The following is a 15,000-nucleotide window of genomic DNA, read 5'->3' on the forward strand; positions in this document are numbered from 1 at the left end:
CCAACCAAACAAGCACCTCGCTTCAGATCATGGGAGGCGTCGAAAAATCACCACCATTCTCTGACACTTTAAAAACCGTTAACCTTGGTTTCAAACATTTAACATCACCACGCACACCAGTGTATTTCAGATAATTAATGAATTCGATGCCAATGATCGTTTAATGGATAAGGAGTCCCTACTGAATTCATTACTTGCCGTTTATAGCTAACTAATGATTGTTTTGTAAAAAGTGTAACGTCGAGCCGCAGCAGCTTTCTCCACCTTATGTGCTAACCTGTATAAACATGGTTTTGCGCCTGCCAATGCTACGCCATATCCACCCTAACAGCCCAATCTCTTCTGATCTCGGAAGCTAAGCATGGGTCGGGCCTGGTTAGTACTTGGCTGGGAGCCGCCTGGATACAAGGTTGCTGGTAAGCTCTTCTTGGTTTCAAATCGAGACTCATGCGTCCGTTGCCTAGCCGTGACCTAGTTCACTGCCACCGCTTTGAGGATTTAAGCAACATACAAAAGACTGACAACGTCTCTCAAAACTATTTTGTGAAACATGAGGACAGTATAGTGATACTGCCAGCAGGGAGCACCAGAGAGCTGAACCGACAGTTGTACATTTCTTAAACTTTCACCAACACAAACACGCACGCTCACTTCAGATCATGGGAGGACGTCAAAAAATCACCACCCATTCTCTGACACTTTAACCGTTAACCTTGGTTCAAACATTTAACATCACACGCACACGCAGTGTATTTCAGATAATTAATGAATTCAGATGTCACAATGATCGTTTACATGGATAAGGAGTCCTACTGAATCAATTACTGCCGTTTATATCTAACTAATGATTGTTTTGTAAAAGTGTAACGTCGAGCCTCAGCAGCTTTCTCACTCCTTATGTGCTACTGTATAAACCTGGTTTTGCGCCTGCACTAATTGCTTACGGCCATACCACCCTGAACACGCCCGATCTCGTCTAATCTCGGAAGCTAAGCAGGGTCGGGCCTGGTTAGTACTTGGATGGGAGACCGCCTGGGAATACCAGGTGCTGTAAGCTTTTTCTTTTTCAACTCGAGCTCATTGACTCCGTGGCCTACCGTGACCTACCGTGACCTGATGTTTACTGCCAACCGCTTTGGAGGATTTAAGCAACATACAAAGACTGACAACGTCTCTCAAAACTATTTTTGTGAAACATGAGGACAGTATAGTGATACTGCCAGCAGGGAGCACCAGAGAGCTGAACCGACAGTTGTACATTTCTTAAACTTTCACCAACACAAACACGCACGCTCACTTCAGATCATGGGAGGACGTCAAAAAATCACCACCCATTCTCTGACACTTTAACCGTTAACCTTGGTTCAAACATTTAACATCACACGCACACGCAGTGTATTTCAGATAATTAATGAATTCAGATGTCACAATGATCGTTTACATGGATAAGGAGTCCTACTGAATCAATTACTGCCGTTTATATCTAACTAATGATTGTTTTTGTAAAAGTGTAACGTCGAGCCTCAGCAGCTTTCTCACTCCTTATGTGCTACTGTATAAAACCTGGTTTTGCGCCTGCACTAATTGCTTACGGCCATACCACCCTGAACACGCCCGATCTCGTCTGATCTCGGAAGCTAAGCAGGGTCGGGCCAGGTTAGTACTTGAATGGGAGACCGCCTGGGAATACCAGGTGCTGTAAGCTTTTCCTTTTTCAACTCGAGCTCATTGACTCCGTGGCCTACCGTGACCTACCGTGACCTGATGTTTACTGCCAACCGCTTTGGAGGATTTAAGCAACATACAAAAACTGACAACGTCTCTCAAAACTAGTTTTGTGAAACATGAGGACAGTATAGTGATACTGCCAGCAGGGAGCACCAGAGAGCTGAACCGACAGTTGTACATTTCTTAAACTTTCACCAACACAAACACGCACGCTCACTTCAGATCATGGGAGGACGTCAAAAAATCACCACCCATTCTCTGACACTTTAACCGTTAACCTTGGTTCAAACATTTAACATCACACGCACACGCAGTGTATTTCAGATAATTAATGAATTCAGATGTCACAATGATCGTTTACATGGATAAGGAGTCCTACTGAATCAATTACTGCCGTATATATCTAACTAATGATTGTTTTTGTAAAAGTGTAACGTCGAGCCTCAGCAGCTTTCTCACTCCTTATGTGCTACTGTATAAAACCTGGTTTTGCGCCTGCACTAATTGCTTACGGCCATACCACCCTGAACACGCCCGATCTCGTCTGATCTCGGAAGCTAAGCAGGGTCGGGCCTGGTTAGTACTTGAATGGTGAGACGCCTGAGAATACCAGGTGCTGTAAGCTTTTTCTTTTTCAACTCGAGCTCATTGACTCCGTGGCCTACCGTGGCGTACCGTGACCTGATGTTTACTGCCAACCGCTTTGGAGGATTTAAGCAACATACAAAAACTGACAACGTCTCTCAAAACTGTTTTTGTGAAACATGAGGACAGTATAGTGATACTGCCAGCAGGGAGCACCAGAGAGCTGAACCGACAGTTGTACATTTCTTAAACTTTCACCAACACAAACACGCACGCTCACTTCAGATCATGGGAGGACGTCAAAAAATCACCACCCATTCTCTGACACTTTAACCGTTAACCTTGGTTCAAACATTTAACATCACACGCACACGCAGTGTATTTCAGATAATTAATGAATTCAGATGTCACAATGATCGTTACATGGATAAGGAGTCCTACTGAATCAATTACTGCCGTTTATATCTAACTAATGATTGTTTTTGTAAAAGTGTAACGTCGAGCCTCAGCAGCTTTCTCACTCCTTATGTGCTACTGTATAAAACCTGGTTTTGCGCCTGCACTAATTGCTTACGGCCATACCACCCTGAACACGCCCGATCTAGTCTGAACTCGGAAGCTAAGCAGGGTCGGGCCTGGTTAGTACTTGGATGGGAGACCGCCTGGGAATACCAGGTGCTGTAAGCTTTTCCTTTTTCAACTCGAGCTCATTGACTCCGTGGCCTACCGTGACCTACCGTGACCTGATGTTTACTGCCAACCGCTTTGGAGGATTTAAGCAACATACAAAGACTGACAACGTCTCTCAAAACTATTTTTGTGAAACATGAGGACAGTATAGTGATACTGCCAGCAGGGAGCACCAGAGAGCTGAACCGACAGTTGTACATTTCTTAAACTTTCACCAACACAAACACGCACGCTCACTTCAGATCATGGGAGGACGTCAAAAAATCACCACCCATTCTCTGACACTTTAACCGTTAACCTTGGTTCAAACATTTAACATCACACGCACACGCAGTGTATTTCAGATAATTAATGAATTCAGATGTCACAATGATCGTTTACATGGATAAGGAGTCCTACTGAATCAATTACTGCCGTTTATATCTAACTAATGATTGTTTTTGTAAAAGTGTAACGTCGAGCCTCAGCAGCTTTCTCACTCCTTATGTGCTACTGTATAAAACCTGGTTTTGCGCCTGCACTAATTGCTTACGGCCATACCACCCTGAACACGCCCGATCTCGTCTGAACTCGGAAGCTAAGCAGGGTCGGGCCTGGTTAGTACTTGGATGGGAGACCGCCTGGGAATACCAGGTGCTGTAAGCTTTTCCTTTTTCAACTCGAGCTCATTGACTCCGTGGCCTACCGTGACCTACCGTGACCTGATGTTTACTGCCAACCGCTTTGGAGGATTTAAGCAACATACAAAGACTGACAACGTCTCTCAAAACTATTTTTGTGAAACATGAGGACAGTATTGTGATACTGCCAGCAGGGAGCACCAGAGAGCTGAACCGACAGTTGTACATATCTTAAACTTTCACCAACACAAACACGCACGCTCACTTCAGATCATGGGAGGACGTCAAAAAATCACCACCCATTCTCTGACACTTTAACCGTTAACCTTGGTTCAAACATTTAACATCACACGCACACGCAGTGTATTTCAGATAATTAATGAATTCAGATGTCACAATGATCGTTGACATGGATAAGGAGTCCTACTGAATCAATTACTGCCGTTTATATCTAACTAATGATTTTTTTGCTAAAAGTGTAACGTCGAGCCTCAGCAGCTTTCTCACTCCTATGGCTACTGTATAAAACCTGGTTTTGCGCCTGCACTATTTGCTTACGGCCATACACCCTGAACACGCCCGATCTCGTCTGATCTCGGAAGCTAAGCAGGGTCGGGCTGGTTAGTACTTGAATGGGAGACCGCCTGGGAATACCAGGTGCTGTAAGCTTTTTCCTTTTTCAACTCGAGCTCATTGACTCCGTGGCTACCGTGACCTACCGTGACCTGATGTTTACTGCCAACCGCTTTGGAGGATTTAAGCAACATACAAAAACTGACAACGTCTCTCAAAACTGTTTTTGTGAAACATGAGGACAGTATAGTGATACTGCCAGCAGGGAGCACCAGAGAGCTGAACCGACAGTTGTACATTTCTTAAACTTTCACCAACACAAACACGCACGCTCACTTCAGATCATGGGAGGACGTCAAAAAATCACCACCCACTTCCTATGACACTTTAACCGTTAACCTTGGTTCAAACGATTTAACATCAAACGCACACGCAGTGTATTTCAGATAATTAATGAATTCAGATGTCACAATGATCGTTTACATGGATAAGGAGTCCTACTGAATCAATTACTGCCGTTTATATCTAACTAATGATTGTTTTTGTAAAAGTGAAACGTCGAGCCTCAGCAGCTTTCTCACTCCTTATGTGCTACTGTATAAAACCTGGTTTTGCGCCTGCACTATTTGCTTACGGCCATACCACCCTGAACACGCCCGATCTCGTCTGATCTCGGAAGCTAAGCAGGGTCGGGCCTGGTTAGTACTTGAATGGGAGACCGCCTGGGAATACCAGGTGCTGTAAGCTTTTTCTTTTTCAACTCGAGCTCATTGACTCCGTGGCCTACCGTGGCGTACCGTGACCTGATGTTTACTGCCAACCGCTTTGGAGGATTTAAGCAACATACAAAAACTGACAACGTCTCTCAAAACTGTTTTTGTGAAACATGAGGACAGTATAGTGATACTGCCAGCAGGGAGCACCAGAGAGCTGAACCGACAGTTGTACATTTCTTAAACTTTCACCAACACAAACACGCACGCTCACTTCAGATCATGGGAGGACGTCAAAAAATCACCACCCATTCTATGACACTTTAACCGTTAACCTTGGTTCAAACATTTAACATCAAACGCACACGCAGTGTATTTCAGATAATTAATGAATTCAGATGTCACAATGATCGTTTACATGGATAAGGATTCCTACTGAATCAATTACTGCCGTTTATATCTAACTAATGATTGTTTTTGTAAAAGTGAAACGTCGAGCCTCAGCAGCTTTCTCACTCCTTATGTGCTACTGTATAAAACCTGGTTTTGCGCCTGCACTATTTGCTTACGGCCATACCACCCTGAACACGCCCGATCTCGTCTGATCTCGGAAGCTAAGCAGGGTCGGGGCTGGTTAGTACTTGAATGGGAGACCGCCTGGGAATACCAGGTGCTGTAAGCTTTTTCTTTTTCAACTCGAGCTCATTGACTCCGTGGCGTACCGTGACCTGATGTTTACTGCCAACCGCTTTGGAGGATTTAAGCAACATACAAAAACTGACAACGTCTCTCAAAACTGTTTTTGTGAAACATGAGGACAGTATAGTGATACTGCCAGCCGGGAGCACCAGAGAGCTGAACCGACAGTTGTACGTTTCTTAAACTTTCACCAACACAAACACGCACGCTCACTTCAGATCATGGGAGGACGTCAAAAAATCACCACCCATTCTATGACACTTTAACCGTTAACCTTGGTTCAAACATTTAACATCAAACGCACACGCAGTGTATTTCAGATAATTAATGAATTCAGATGTCACAATGATCGTTTACATGGATAAGGAGTCCTACTGAATCAATTACTGCCGTTTATATCTAACTAATGATTGTTTTTGTAAAAGTGAAACGTCGAGCCTCAGCAGCTTTCTCACTCCTTATGTGCTACTGTATAAAACCTGGTTTTGCGCCTGCACTATTTGCTTACGGCCATACCACCCTGAACACGCCCGATCTCGTCTGATCTCGGAAGCTAAGCAGGGTCGGGGCTGGTTAGTACTTGAATGGGAGACCGCCTGGGAATACCAGGTGCTGTAAGCTTTTCCTTTTTCAACTCGAGCTCATTGCCTCCGTGGGCTACCGTGACCTACCGTGACCTGATGTTTACTGCCAACCGCTTTGGAGGATTTAAGCAACATACAAAAACTGACAACGTCTCTCAAAACTATTTTTGTGAAACATGAGGACAGTATAGTGATACTGCCAGCAGGGAGCACCAGAGAGCTGAACCGACAGTTGTACATTTCTTAAACTTTCACCAACACAAACACGCACGCTCACTTCAGATCATGGGAGGACGTCAAAAAATCACCACCCATTCTCTGACACTTTAACCGTTAACCTTGGTTCAAAGATTTAACATCACACGCACACGCAGTGTATTTCAGATAATTAATGAATTCAGATGTCACAATGATCGTTTACATGGATAAGGATTCCTACTGAATCAATTACTGCCGTTTATATCTAACTAATGATTGTTTTTGTAAAAGTGTAACGTCGAGCCTCAGCAGCTTTCTCACTCCTTATGTGCTACTGTATAAAACCTGGTTTTGCGCCTGCACTAATTGCTTACGGCCATACCACCCTGAACACGCCCGATCTCGTCTGAACTCGGAAGCTAAGCAGGGTCGGGCCTGGTTAGTACTTGGATGGGAGACCGCCTGGGAATACCAGGTGCTGTAAGCTTTTCCTTTTTCAACTCGAGCTCATTGACTCCGTGGCCTACCGTGACCTACCGTGACCTGATGTTTACTGCCAACCGCTTTGGAGGATTTAAGCAACATACAAAGACTGACAACGTCTCTCAAAACTATTTTTGTGAAACATGAGGACAGTATAGTGATACTGCCAGCAGGGAGCACCAGAGAGCTGAACCGACAGTTGTACATTTCTTAAACTTTCACCAACACAAACACGCACGCTCACTTCAGATCATGGGAGGACGTCAAAAAATCACCACCCATTCTCTGACACTTTAACCGTTAACCTTGGTTCAAACATTTAACATCACACGCACACGCAGTGTATTTCAGATAATTAATGAATTCAGATGTCACAATGATCGTTTACATGGATAAGGAGTCCTACTGAATCAATTACTGCCGTTTATATCTAACTAATGATTTTTTTTCTAAAAGTGTAACGTCGAGCCTCAGCAGCTTTCTCACTCCTACTGTATAGAACATGGTTTTGCGCCTGCACTAATTGCTTACGGCCATATCACCCTGAACACGCCCGATCTCGTCTGATCTCGGAAGCTAAGCAGGGTCGGGCCTGGTTAGTACTTGGATGGCTGACCGCCTGGGAATACCAGGTGCTGTAAGCTTTTTCTTTTTCAACTCGAGCTCATTGACTCCCTGGCGTACCGTGACCTGATGTTTACTGCCAACCGCTTTGGAGGATTTAAGCAACATACAAAAACTGACAACGTCTCTCAAAACTGTTTTTGTGAAACATGAGGACAGTATAGTGATACTGCCAGCAGGGAGCACCAGAGAGCTGAACCGACAGTTGTACATTTCTTAAACTTTCACCAACACAAACACGCACGCTCACTTCAGATCATGGGAGGACGTCAAAAAATCACCACCCATTCTCTGACACTTTAACCGTTAACCTTGGTTCAAACATTTAACATCACACGCACACGCAGTGTATTTCAGATAATTAATGAATTCAGATGTCACAATGATCGTTTACATGGATAAGGAGTCCTACTGAATCAATTACTGCCGTTTATATCTAACTAATGATTGTTTTTGTAAAAGTGAAACGTCGAGCCTCAGCAGCTTTCTCACTCCTTATGTGCTACTGTATAAAACCTGGTTTTGCGCCTGCACTATTTGCTTACGGCCATACCACCCTGAACACGCCCGATCTCGTCTGATCTCGAAAGCTAAGCAGGGTCGGGCCTGGTTAGTACTTGAATGGGAGACCGCCTGGGAATACCAGGTGCTGTAAGCTTTTCCTTTTTCAACTCGAGCTCATTGCCTCCGTGGCCTACCGTGACCTACCGTGACCTGATGTTTACTGCCAACCGCTTTGGAGGATTTAAGCAACATACAAAAACTGACAACGTCTCTCAAAACTATTTTTGTGAAACATGAGGACAGTATAGTGATACTGCCAGCAGGGAGCACCAGAGAGCTGAACCGACAGTTGTACATTTCTTAAACTTTCACCAACACAAACACGCACGCTCACTTCAGATCATGGGAGTCAGATCATCAGATCATTGTAAAGGAGGATGTGGTTGGGAATGTGAAGGAGGTTCTGAATGATGGGAAGGGGAGGATTTTCACAAGTATTTTGTTAGGAACAGCACTTTAGTCATGGTAACGGAATCAGGGACGTTAGGATTTAGTGTGTAGTGTGGGCATTGTTTTTCCTGCTTGTTAAGACTTGGCAGACCACTCCGACGCAAATGTTTGTTGTGTATGATTAGGGTTAACCTCTCTATATGATTGTTGCGTACATTTGTGATTATCAACTGTCTGTATGTCTTCTGTGTGTCATACTGTGTTTGGTTATGACCGTAAAAGATTGTAAATTACTGTAAATACGGAATTTTAATAAAAAAAAAAAAAAATTAAAAAAAAACACGCCCGATCTCGTCTGATCTCGGAAGCTAAGCAGGGTCGGGCCTGGTTAGTACTTGGATGGGAGACCGCCTGGGAATACCAGGTGCTGTAAGCTTTTTCTTTTTCAACTCGAGCTCATTGCCTCCGTGGCCTACCGTGGCGTACCGTGACCTGATGTTTACTGCCAACCGTTTTGGAGGATTTAAGCAACATACAAAAACTGACAACGTCTCTCAAAACTATTTTTGTGAAACATGAGGACAGTATAGTGATACTGCCAGCAGGGAGCACCAGAGAGCTGAAACGACAGTTGTACATTTCTTAAACTTTCACCAACACAAACACGCACGCTCACTTCAGATCATGGGAGGACGTCAAAAAATCACCACCCATTCTCTGACACTTTAACCGTTAACCTTGGTTCAAACATTTAACATCACACGCACACGCAGTGTATTTCAGATAATTAATGAATTCAGATGTCACAATGATCGTTTACATGGATAAGGAGTCCTATTGAATCAATTACTGCCGTTTATATCTAACTAATGATTGTTTTTGTAAAGTGTAACGTCAAGCCTCAGCAGCTTTCTCACTCCTTATCTGCTACTGTATAAAACCTGGTTTTGCGCCTGCACTAATTGCTTACGGCCATACCACCCTGAACACGCCCGATCTCGTCTGATCTCGGAAGCTAAGCAGGGTCGGGCCTGGTTAGTACTTGGATGGGAGACAGCCTGGGAATACCAGGTGCTGTAAGCTTTTTCTTTTTCAACTCGAGCTCATTGCCTCCGTGGCCTACCGTGGCGTACCGTGACCTGATGTTTACTGCCAACCGCTTTGGAGGATTTAAGCAACATACAAAAACTGACAACGTCTCTCAAAACTATTTTTGTGAAACATGAGGACAGTATAGTGATACTGCCAGCAGGGAGCACCAGAGAGCTGAAACGACAGTTGTACATTTCTTAAACTTTCACCAACACAAACACGCACGCTCACTTCAGATCATGGGAGGACGTCAAAAAATCACCACCCATTCTCTGACACTTTAACCGTTAACCTTGGTTCAAACATTTAACATCACACGCACACGCAGTGTATTTCAGATAATTAATGAATTCAGATGTCACAATGATCGTTTACATGGATAAGGAGTCCTATTGAATCAATTACTGCCGTTTATATCTAACTAATGATTGTTTTTGTAAAAGTGTAACGTCGAGCCTCAGCAGCTTTCTCACTCCTTATGTGCTACTGTTTAAAACCTGGTTTTGCGCCTGCAATAATTGATTACGGCCATACCACCCTGAACACGCCCGATCTCGTCTGATCTCGGAAGCTAAGCAGGGTCGGGCCTGGTTAGTACTTGGATGGGAGACAGCCTGGGAATACCAGGTGCTGTAAGCTTTTTCTTTTTCAACTCGAGCTCATTGACTCCGTGGCCTACCGTGGCGTACCGTGACCTGATGTTTACTGCCAACCGCTTTGGAGGATTTAAGCAACATACAAAAGCTGACAACGTCTCTCAAAACTATTTTTGTGAAACATGAGGACAGTATAGTGATACTGCCAGCAGGGAGCACCAGAGAGCTGAACCGACAGTTGTACATTTCTTAAACTTTCACCAACACAAACACACACGCTCACTTCAGATCATGGGAGGACGTCAAAAAATCACCACCCATTCTCTGACACTTTAACCGTTAACCTTGGTTCAAACATTTAACATCACACGCACACGCAGTGTATTTCAGATAATTAATGAATTCAGATGTCACAATGATCGTTTACATGGATAAGGAGTCCTACTGAATCAATTACTGCCGTTTATATCTAACTAATGATTGTTTTTGTTAAAGTGTAACGCAAGCCTCAGCAGCTTTCTCACTCCTTATGTGCTACTGTATAAAACCTGGTTTTGCGCCTGTACTAATTGCTTACGGCCATACCACCCTGAACACGCCCGATCTCGTCTGATCTTGGAAGCTAAGCAGGGTCGGGCCTGGTTAGTACTTGGATGGGAGACCGCCTGGGAATACCAGGTGCTGTAAGCTTTTTCTTTTTCAACTCGAGCTCATTGCCTCCGTGGCCTACCGTGGCGTACCGTGACCTGATGTTTACTGCCAACCGCTTTGGAGGATTTAAGCAACATACAAAAACTGACAACGTCTCTCAAAACTATTTTTGTGAAACATGAGGACAGTATAGTGATACTGCCAGCAGGGAGCACCAGAGAGCTGAACCGACAGTTGTACATTTCTTAAACTTTCACCAACACAAACACGCACGCTCACTTCAGATCATGGGAGGACGTCAAAAAATCACCACCCATTCTCTGACACTTTAACCGTTAACCTTGGTTCAAACATTTAACATCACACGCACACGCAGTGTATTTCAGATAATTAATGAATTCAGATGTCACAATGATCGTTTACATGGATAAGGAGTCCTACTGAATCAATTACTGCCGTTTATATCTAACTAATGATTTTTTTTCTAAAAGTGTAACGTCGAGCCTCAGCAGCTTTCTCACTCCTACTGTATAGAACCTGGTTTTGCGCCTGCACTAATTGCTTACGGCCATACCACCCTGAACACGCCCGATCTCGTCTGATCTCGGAAGCTAAGCAGGGTCGGGCCTGGTTAGTACTTGGATGGGAGACCGCCTGGGAATACCAGGTGCTGCAAGCTTTTTCTTTTTCAACTCGAGCTCATTGACTCCGTGGCGGACCGTGACCTGATGTTTACTGCCAACCGCTTTGGAGGATTTAAGCAACATACATAAACTGACAACGTCTCTCAAAACTATTTTTGTGAAACATAATAATAATAATAATAATACATTTAATTTAGAGGCGCCTTTCAAGACACCCAAGGTCACCTTACAGAGCATATAGTCATCATACATTTTCTAAAAAACAAGACATTGTGGAAATAAATAAATAAATAAACATAAGCAATAAGAAATAAATAAAACAAAAACAATCAAAACAGTGATCAGTTAGACGTTGTGTGCGAGTTTGAACAGGTGAGTTTTGAGTTGTGACTTGAAGGTTGTAATTGTGTCTGACTGTTTTATGTGTGGGGGGAGGGAGTTCCAGAGCCTGGGTGCTGAACAGCTGAATGACCGGGCACCCATTGTAGTGAGTCGTGATGTGGGGATACATAGTAGTCCAGCAGAGGTTGAGCGGAGGGAGCGGGAGGGAGTGTATTCTTGGAGGAGGTCGCAGAGATAACTGGGGGCTAGGTTGTGGAGAGCTTTGTAGGTGAGGAGTAGGGTTTTGTATTGGATACGGTAGTGTACTGGGAGCCAGTGAAGTTGAATGAGGACAGGGGTGATGTGGTCAGATGATTTGGTGCGGGTGATGATCCGGGCGGCTGAGTTCTGAATGATCTGCAGTCTGTTGATGAGTTTGGTGGGGAGTCCGGTGAGGAGGGCGTTGCAGTAGTCTATGCGTGATGTGACAAATGAGTGAACTAGGATTTCAGTGCTGGATTGGGTCAGTGATGGGCGGAGTCTGGCGATGTTGCGGAGGTGGAAGAATGCAGTCCGGGTGATGTTGTGAATATGGGGTGCGAATGAGAGGGTGTTGTCCAGGATGACGCCGAGGCTCTTGACTTTGGAGGAGAAGGGTACTGGGAATCCATCGATAATTATGAGTGGAGCTGGGGTGTGTTGTGATTTAGTGAGGGTGGATTTGGATCCGATGAGCAGGGCCTCGGTCTTGTTTCCATTGAGTTTCAGGAAGTTCCTGCTCAACCAGCTCCGGATCTCTTCCAGGCACGTGATGAGGGAGGTGGGGGGGATGGCAGCGGTGGGTTTGGTGGAGATGTAGACCTGTGTGTCGTCAGCGTAGCAGTGAAAATGGACCCCATGGTGACGGAGGAGTGTGCCCAGCGGGAGGAGGTAAGTGGTGAAGAGGAGTGGACCCAAGACTGACCCCTGGGGGACACCCAGTGAGACACCTGAACACCCAGACTTGTGGTTGCTTAGTTGAACGAATTGTTGACGGCCGGTGAGGTAGGATGTAAACCAGGAGAGTGCAGCACCAGTGATCCCAATACCAGCTAGGCGGTCCAGGAGCAGAGGGTGGGAGATGGTGTCGAATGCTGCGCTGAGATCGAGGAGGATGAGAATGGTGAGTAATCCAGAGTCGGCTGCAAGGAGGAGGTCGTTGGTGATTTTGACTAGGGCTGTTTCAGTGCTGTGTTTTGGACGGAAGCCAGATTGGAACGGTTCGTGGAGATTGTTAATGTCGAGGTGGGACTGTAGTTGTGCGGCAACCACCCTTTCAAGTGTTTTGGAGATGAAAGGGAGATTGGAGATGGGCCGGTAATGGTTAAGGTCAGTTGGGTCAGCACCAGGTTTTTTCAGGATGGGAGTGATGGCAGCCAGCTTGAGAGTGAGGGGTACAGTACCAGCAGTGAGGGAGGAGTTAATTATGTTGGTGATCATGGGGGAGATGGACGGAAGACATGCTTTGACAAGGGAGGTGGGAAGAGGATCGAGCTGACAGGTGGTGGTTTTGGCTTTGCGGATGAGTTCTGAAACGGTCTGTTCTGATACTAGGGTGAAGTCAGAGAGGGAGCTGATGAGAGGTTGGCCAGAGGTGGTCATCCAGGGTGGGTCATCAGAGGGGGTGCGAGATGAGGCCAGTTGTTGGTGAATGGTGTTGATTTTAGAGCTGAAGAAGTCAAGGAACGCAGTGCATTGGGTGGTGGAAATATCTGGAGGGAGAGATTTAGGAGGCTGAAGTAAGTGGTTGACTGTTGAGAAGAGGACTCTGCTGTTGCCTGTACCAGTGTTGATGAGGTTGGAGTAGTATGAGGTTTTGGCAGTGGTGAGGGCATTCTTGTAGTGATGGAGGTGGTCCGAATACATTTGGCGGTGTACAGTGAGTTGAGTCTTATTGTAGAGTCGCTCCAGTCGACGACCAGTGGCTTTGAGCTGGCGCAGATGAGGAGTGAACCAGGGAGCAGTGTGGGTGAATGAGACTGAGCGGGTTTTCAGGGGGGCCAGGGTGGTGAGGGAGGAAGAGAGGCAGTTATTGTAGTGAGTCACCAGGTCAGTCAGGGAGGAAGCTGGGGGAGGGTTGGGGTAGGAGCTGATCATGGTGGAGAGGTCTGTGGTGTTGATAAGTTTGATGTTTCTGAAGGAGATGGTCCGTTGTTCCTTGGTTTTGTGTAGTTGGGTATGAATGTCAAAAAGTACAGCTTTGTGGTCGGAGATGGGGAAATCAATGACATCAAGGTTAGTGGGAGTGATGTCAGTGCAGCAGATTAAATCTAGAATGTGACCTTTGTTATGAGTTGGGAGGTTGACATGTTGTGTGATGCCAAGACAGTCCAGAAGTGATGTGAAGTCATTAGCAAAAGTACAGGATGGGTTGTCAATGTGGATGTTGAAATCACCAAGGAGGATAACAGTGGGGGACATTGCACATACAGATGTAAGTAGTGATGAGAATTCATTGAGGAAAACGGCGGAGGGTTTTGGTGGTCTGTAAATGGTGACAATGATAGTGGGTTTGGGGCCTGAGAGTTTTACAGCTAGACATTCAAAGGAGGAGTGAAGGGGGACTGTGACAGTGGTGACTTTGATGTTATCACGATGGAGGAGAGCGAGGCCACCCCCCCTCCCATTAACCCGGGGTTTACTAATAAAAGAAAAACCTGGTGGGACAGCTTCATTTAGATGGGAGAAGTCATTTGGTTGTTGCCAGGTCTCAGTGAGGCAGAGAATGTCTAGGCTCTGGTCAACAATAAAGTCATTTATCAAAAGGGCCTTATTACTGAGGGATCTGGTGTTCAGCAGGCAGAGTTTCAGACAGGTGAGTGGAGTGTAGCAGGTTGCTTTGAGCAGAGGGGACAGTACACTGTGATTGACGGGACTGACCGTACGGGCTGTGCGAGGAGGGGGGCGGGGCCCAGTGGACCAGAAGGAGCGGATGTTTTTGTTGCTGGTGTGAGTGTACTGAAAATTCCGTCCAGAGCCTCGGTGGATGTATTTTGGTCGTTTGAGAATGTCCTGGTGGGATGCAAGCTGAGGTGGTTGGGTCCTTGAGAAGATCCGTAGACGTAACATCTCAGTTACTGAGTAACGGAGCGGCAGAGATGCGCTCGTTACGAGAGAGTCAAACATAGCGCAATCCAGAGGAACAGGTTAAAATCCACTGGTTGTGAAGTCGGAAGAAGCCAGCGGTAGATCCAGGCGGTAGATCC

General features: G+C 45.5%; 16 non-coding genes across 16 annotated transcripts; all 16 read left to right on the top strand.

Moving 5' to 3' along the window:
• The first annotated feature begins 938 nt into the window (after window positions 1–938).
• Window positions 939–1,057, top strand: LOC130400720 (5S ribosomal RNA). Its single transcript, XR_008903196.1, has one exon. It is a non-coding gene; the product is annotated as a 5S ribosomal RNA (ribosomal RNA).
• A 529-nt stretch (window positions 1,058–1,586) lies between these two features.
• On the top strand, window positions 1,587–1,705 carry LOC130399691 (5S ribosomal RNA). Its single transcript, XR_008902194.1, has one exon. It is a non-coding gene; the product is annotated as a 5S ribosomal RNA (ribosomal RNA).
• A 529-nt stretch (window positions 1,706–2,234) lies between these two features.
• On the top strand, window positions 2,235–2,353 carry LOC130395508 (5S ribosomal RNA). Its single transcript, XR_008898558.1, has one exon. It is a non-coding gene; the product is annotated as a 5S ribosomal RNA (ribosomal RNA).
• Window positions 2,354–2,881: 528 nt separating this feature from the next.
• LOC130400264 (5S ribosomal RNA) lies at window positions 2,882–3,000 on the top strand. Its single transcript, XR_008902740.1, has one exon. It is a non-coding gene; the product is annotated as a 5S ribosomal RNA (ribosomal RNA).
• A 529-nt stretch (window positions 3,001–3,529) lies between these two features.
• LOC130397810 (5S ribosomal RNA) lies at window positions 3,530–3,648 on the top strand. Its single transcript, XR_008900394.1, has one exon. It is a non-coding gene; the product is annotated as a 5S ribosomal RNA (ribosomal RNA).
• Window positions 3,649–4,175: 527 nt separating this feature from the next.
• On the top strand, window positions 4,176–4,292 carry LOC130395885 (5S ribosomal RNA). Its single transcript, XR_008898886.1, has one exon. It is a non-coding gene; the product is annotated as a 5S ribosomal RNA (ribosomal RNA).
• A 532-nt stretch (window positions 4,293–4,824) lies between these two features.
• On the top strand, window positions 4,825–4,943 carry LOC130399795 (5S ribosomal RNA). Its single transcript, XR_008902293.1, has one exon. It is a non-coding gene; the product is annotated as a 5S ribosomal RNA (ribosomal RNA).
• A 529-nt stretch (window positions 4,944–5,472) lies between these two features.
• LOC130394373 (5S ribosomal RNA) lies at window positions 5,473–5,591 on the top strand. Its single transcript, XR_008897538.1, has one exon. It is a non-coding gene; the product is annotated as a 5S ribosomal RNA (ribosomal RNA).
• A 519-nt stretch (window positions 5,592–6,110) lies between these two features.
• LOC130394374 (5S ribosomal RNA) lies at window positions 6,111–6,229 on the top strand. Its single transcript, XR_008897539.1, has one exon. It is a non-coding gene; the product is annotated as a 5S ribosomal RNA (ribosomal RNA).
• A 529-nt stretch (window positions 6,230–6,758) lies between these two features.
• LOC130397923 (5S ribosomal RNA) lies at window positions 6,759–6,877 on the top strand. The gene has a single exon (XR_008900507.1). It is a non-coding gene; the product is annotated as a 5S ribosomal RNA (ribosomal RNA).
• A 521-nt stretch (window positions 6,878–7,398) lies between these two features.
• LOC130400947 (5S ribosomal RNA) lies at window positions 7,399–7,517 on the top strand. The gene has a single exon (XR_008903414.1). It is a non-coding gene; the product is annotated as a 5S ribosomal RNA (ribosomal RNA).
• A 519-nt stretch (window positions 7,518–8,036) lies between these two features.
• On the top strand, window positions 8,037–8,155 carry LOC130400621 (5S ribosomal RNA). The gene has a single exon (XR_008903099.1). It is a non-coding gene; the product is annotated as a 5S ribosomal RNA (ribosomal RNA).
• Window positions 8,156–9,415: 1,260 nt separating this feature from the next.
• LOC130401168 (5S ribosomal RNA) lies at window positions 9,416–9,534 on the top strand. Its single transcript, XR_008903628.1, has one exon. It is a non-coding gene; the product is annotated as a 5S ribosomal RNA (ribosomal RNA).
• Window positions 9,535–10,063: 529 nt separating this feature from the next.
• On the top strand, window positions 10,064–10,182 carry LOC130394713 (5S ribosomal RNA). Its single transcript, XR_008897845.1, has one exon. It is a non-coding gene; the product is annotated as a 5S ribosomal RNA (ribosomal RNA).
• A 528-nt stretch (window positions 10,183–10,710) lies between these two features.
• Window positions 10,711–10,829, top strand: LOC130400216 (5S ribosomal RNA). The gene has a single exon (XR_008902692.1). It is a non-coding gene; the product is annotated as a 5S ribosomal RNA (ribosomal RNA).
• A 521-nt stretch (window positions 10,830–11,350) lies between these two features.
• LOC130400341 (5S ribosomal RNA) lies at window positions 11,351–11,469 on the top strand. Its single transcript, XR_008902821.1, has one exon. It is a non-coding gene; the product is annotated as a 5S ribosomal RNA (ribosomal RNA).
• The last annotated feature ends 3,531 nt before the right edge of the window (window positions 11,470–15,000 follow it).

This window comes from Gadus chalcogrammus, chromosome 12 (genome assembly GCF_026213295.1).
Source record: "Gadus chalcogrammus isolate NIFS_2021 chromosome 12, NIFS_Gcha_1.0, whole genome shotgun sequence".
Taxonomy (NCBI): domain Eukaryota; kingdom Metazoa; phylum Chordata; class Actinopteri; order Gadiformes; family Gadidae; genus Gadus; species Gadus chalcogrammus.